Here is a 5,000-nt window from a genome sequence, read left to right as displayed (position 1 = left end):
GTCCCCCTTCAGAGGCCAGGTGTACCGGTTGGCCTCCGTAGCCTCCGGAGGCCAGGTCATCCGCCAAGAAAAGCAATGGGTAGGGTAGGTACGCTGTTTATTGACTGGATAAAACGAAAGGTACACCGAATGAAACTTGATATCGTACGTAATAGTGATCTTATTTATGGATAAAAATGAAAGGGTAAGTCCCTGCCATTTCCCCCTCATCCACCGGAGTCCTCCTCTACCTCCACAAAAGCCTACCGGTCGACCTGCCCGCCGGCTGAGTCCCATTGGGAGGTCAGGTCTACCCATTGGTTTTCTTGGCGGATGACCTGGCCTCCGGAGGCTACGGAGGCCAACCGCTACACCTGGCCTCTGAAGGGGGACTTTCTCCCCCCCCCCCCCCGTCCTCGGAGTCCAGGCCTACCGCCAAGAAAGCCAGTGGGTTGACATGGCCTCACAATGGGACTCGTCTGGCCGAGGCCAAGGCACAGCAAGAGCGTAGGAGACGGCTGTTGGGTGGGGCAGGCTTCCTTTGGGTCGACCTGGCCTCCGGCTATCTAGACGACCCCCCCCCTCTCCTTTTTAGCGAGCGCTGCTTCATACGGTCCTCCAGGATTCTGTCGGATTACTTGTTCGCACCAAGCTTTGGTCCCTCCTTTTCCCGTGCCCGTTTCCTTGATCTTTTAATTGCTCGTACGGTTAATTAATAACTCGTCGGTGATCTGACAGTCCCATGACGTTTTGTGGCGTTCTTTCCAAAACGTGACTGTCCCATCCGATTCCGCATCCAAGCCTCCTCCTCCCAAGATGCTTTTTGGGGGGTGGGGGGGGGGGGAGGAACAAAAAAAATACCCATTTCATTTCTCCGATGTGACGATTTGCAAAATTAGATCTTAAGAACCGGCTTAAAAAGAGGGTCTCTATTTCCGGTCAACCGAAACCTCCGTCCTCTATCGTCCGGTAAAACTCAGCTCCCGTTAAAGGGGACTTGTTCGTCCCTGCCGTGAGCCGTGTGAGTTCACGCATCCCTTGTGCCATCGGACCTTCCGGAGGAGGATAAACTTGAGCTGGAAAATTTCCAGCTGCCACGAAGCACGCATTGACACATTTCACTCTCTGAAACAAGCGCCGATGAAAATTTCCCCACGACGTTCCTTTTTTCTCTTCGTAACCACGCCTCTCAGTTTTGGCGCCGCTAGTTCTTGCCTGGCCCAAACCGTATTCCCAAACGTTTGACCGTCCCTTTCAAATGTCCCTCCCGAACCTCCTTTGTGCTTCCCAGCCCGTCCTGTGAACCGCTAATATCGATTCCTTTGTGCTCATCGCTTGCATCAATAGGCTTTGACTTTTCCATATTAACGCTTGCAAATTCCTCCCTATTAATTCTTCTTTCATGCCTCTTCAAATGACCTTTGACCTCCTTCGACTCCTCAGGATCTCTACCCGCTACATAAGGGTCACCTGCGTGGGCTACGGTTTTTAGGGTGTCATTTCCTACCCGAACCCCTTCGATGACCTGATCTTCTTGAATTCGTCGAAGCGGCGGCTCGAGAGAAATTACATAAAGGAGCGGGCTTAACGGGCATCCCTGTCTTCACCCACTGCCATGGGCACTCGCACGGCTCCACAATAGGCCAACATTTTCATGGCAGGTCTAGAACGGCCTTTTCTGAACTCATACCCACTGGCACCTCTCCTTGACTTGAGATTCATGGATGACATTTTCTTTGTCATGGCAAAGAAGCCCTTGAAAGATTTCACCAGGCTTTCAGCGACTTCCACCCCACCATCAATCGAACTGTGAATTATTCCGAACGAGAAATCGACTCCCTAGACACCACGGTACGGATCCACGGGGGGCACACAAGCACCACATTGTACCGGAAACCGACAGATCGGCAAACGTATCTACACGCGTCCAGCCACCACCCCGACCCTATCAGACATTCCATTGTCTATAGCCAAGCCCTACGCTATAGTCGCATCTGCTCCAATCCTTCAGACAGAGACACACGCTCGAGAGACCTACAGCAAACATTTTCGCAACTACAATATCCGGCGGATATGGTGCGAAAGACGATCGAGAAGGCCAGAATGATACCCAGGCACAACTTACTACAAGCTAAGCCCAGAGAGAACGGCAACGGGGCACCTCTGGTTGTCACTTATAGCTCCCAACTAAAACCAGTCCAACGTATCATTAAGGACCTGCAACCCATGCTGGATTGTGACACTTCCCTCGCTGAAGCACTGGGGTGGGGGGGGGGGGTGGGGGGGGTGCGCGCGCGCGCGTGTCCCTTTCTTGCTTGCAGGCAGCCGGCTAACCTAAAACAACTTCTCACCCATGATGATGAACTACTTCACAAGAACATGGACTCTGGCACCAAGGCCTGCCACAAACCGAGGTGCCCACTTTGCCCTCATATAGATTCCAGGAACACCATCTCTGGACCCGCCAATGTCAGCCATACTATCTCAGGTTCATATTCCTGCTCATCTTCTAATGGGATTTATGCCATCACACGCCAGCAACGCCCTTCCACAATCTACTTTGGACAAAACAGGTCAGTCTCTCAGACAAAGACTAAATGGACAGAAGTCTGACATCAGAAACCACGATATTCAAAAGCCAGTGGGTGAGCGTTTCAACCTTCCGGGACATTCTGTTGCAGATTTAAGAGCAGCGGTTCTCTTACAAAGGAATTTTAAGGGGAGATTGGAAAGAGAAACTGCTGAATCACTGTGGATCTTCAAACGAAAGGCAACGCGTTGACCTGGGCTGAATAAAGACCTTGCGTTCATGGCCCATTACCAATGCTGATTTCTCCACACCCATCTCTCCCCTGGACGTCACAGACTCTTCTGCATATCACACCTCATCCCATCAAGCCCGCTATTCACATAGACATACTGGTCCTCTACTTAAAGACCGGTGGATTCACATTCTAGCTGTATCTGAAGAAGTGAGCCGTGGCTCACGAAAGCTCATACCCTACCGGAAAATACGTTTGTTAGTCTTTAAGGTGCTCCTGGACTCGGTGCCCTTTTTCAGCCCCCTTGTAGTGGTTTTCCCCTCCCTTCCCGGCCATTCACTTGGGGCCGTACCAGGGAGATCCAGAGCAAGCCGTCTCTCTAACAGGCTCGCAGAGAAGGACACGGAGCTAACTCTTAAAGTGGCCCGGTTCGGTCGGCGAGCCCCGAGGACTAGGCGGCCACGGGCCGAACGCCACGGTTGAGCCATCCGAGACTTCTATTTATGCCGACGTTTTGAAATCACCCTCTCGGCGGCTTTTCGTGTCTCGGGGTCCGCGCCGGCAATCCTTTCGGACGCACGTGTATGGATAGCGAGGTACGGTGAGGGGGGAAAGCATTTGATCCCCTGCTGAATTCGCCCCTTTGCCCTCTGACGAAGAAAGGACCCGTCCTTAGTTTTAACGGTGGGTGCGTCGTCGCTGTGAGAGACAGAATAACCACAGGAAAAAAACCAGAAACCCAGAAGACAAAAGCCAGAGATTGTGGGACCCCAATTCAAAAAGCCAAAAAGATAAAGTACAAGAAGATTGCGATGTCAAAACAGTGTTATTGAAAATTTGGAAAAGATATAAAAAGAGAATAAGTCCTTCTCCACCATCTGTAATGTCACCAACTGAAGCTTATCGTGATAACGTTAAACTAAAACCGGGTGTTCGTTTCACCTACAACGACATGATAGAGTCTACGGGTGAAATCAAGGATATGATCAAACTTCAAGAAAAATTTCAAAAGTTGAATTGGTTAACTTTTTGACAATTGAGATCCAATCTGCAAAAAGACTGCTCATATCCACAACCATTCCGTGAACTAACTGAATTTGAGCAGTTAATATCTAAAAATGATTCACACATATTAGGAAAAATAGATAAACTTCTCCTGAAATACGATACAGAAGAAGAACAAGTGAAAACAAACATGATAAAGTGGATGCAAAATCTTGGAGAAATGATCAAGATGGACTCACTCATGGGAAAAACTTTGCTCCTCCGAATTGAAATATACTGTTTCCCAAGAAGTTAAAGAAAATTGGTACAAGACCTTCTACAGATGGTACCTGACTCCCAATAGGCCTTCTCAAATGACAACTCCAGGGGAAAAAGGCGCATGTTGGAAATGTCAAGAATCAGACGGTTCTTATTTTCATGTTTGGTGGACGTGTCCAAAGCGACAACTCTACTGGAAAAAAAGTTCATCGTGAACTACAATTGATGTTAGATATGAAGTTTATATTCGACCCAAAATTTTACCTACTCAGTATAGTACCGTTAGATTTACCTCAAAAACTGCATGACGTTTTTAAGTATGCTACAACAGCTGCCAGAATAATCCTAGCAAGAACATGGAAACAAACCCACATACCTGAAATTGATGATTGGAGAGAAAAACTCCTGGAATATGCAGCAATGGCTAAAATGACTGATGAATTAAATCCCAAACTCAGTGAATCTACCGACCAATTTCAGGAAAAGTGGGCTTCTTTTTATACATATATGAAATGCAACTAACATGACTAATATATGCTAAAATATTGTAGGATTCTGCTGTATACTTTTTACCCCAAATAATTGTTAAACAAGAATAAGAATTTTTAAAATATAAGAGATATTATGAACCAAAAACTTCAAACTAAAGTCATTTTGTAACTTTATTTTATTCAGAAATCATTTTACAATACTGCTTTGTTTTTATAATGTTAACAGCTATCCCTTTCCCTTTTTCCTTTCCTGTACCCCTTAAGATATAAAGAAGAGAAAAACAAAGAAAGAAAAAAGCCAGAGATTGACGTGCAGTCCAGGGAGGGAAAGAAGCACTCGATCCCCCTTCGACCGGCCGCAGCCTAACCCTCCGCCTCCCTCGGCCTGGGGGGCTCCTTGCAAGAAAGATCTCATCTCGTGGAGTCGCCACGATCGTGAGAACGGTGATGAAGCAGCCCAAAACTACACGGGGGGGGGGGGGGCTTGTCCATGATCTCAGGGCAG

Source organism: Euleptes europaea, unplaced genomic scaffold (genome assembly GCF_029931775.1).
Source record: "Euleptes europaea isolate rEulEur1 unplaced genomic scaffold, rEulEur1.hap1 scaffold_157, whole genome shotgun sequence".
NCBI lineage: Eukaryota > Metazoa > Chordata > Lepidosauria > Squamata > Sphaerodactylidae > Euleptes > Euleptes europaea.
This window is presented reverse-complemented; position numbering follows the sequence as displayed.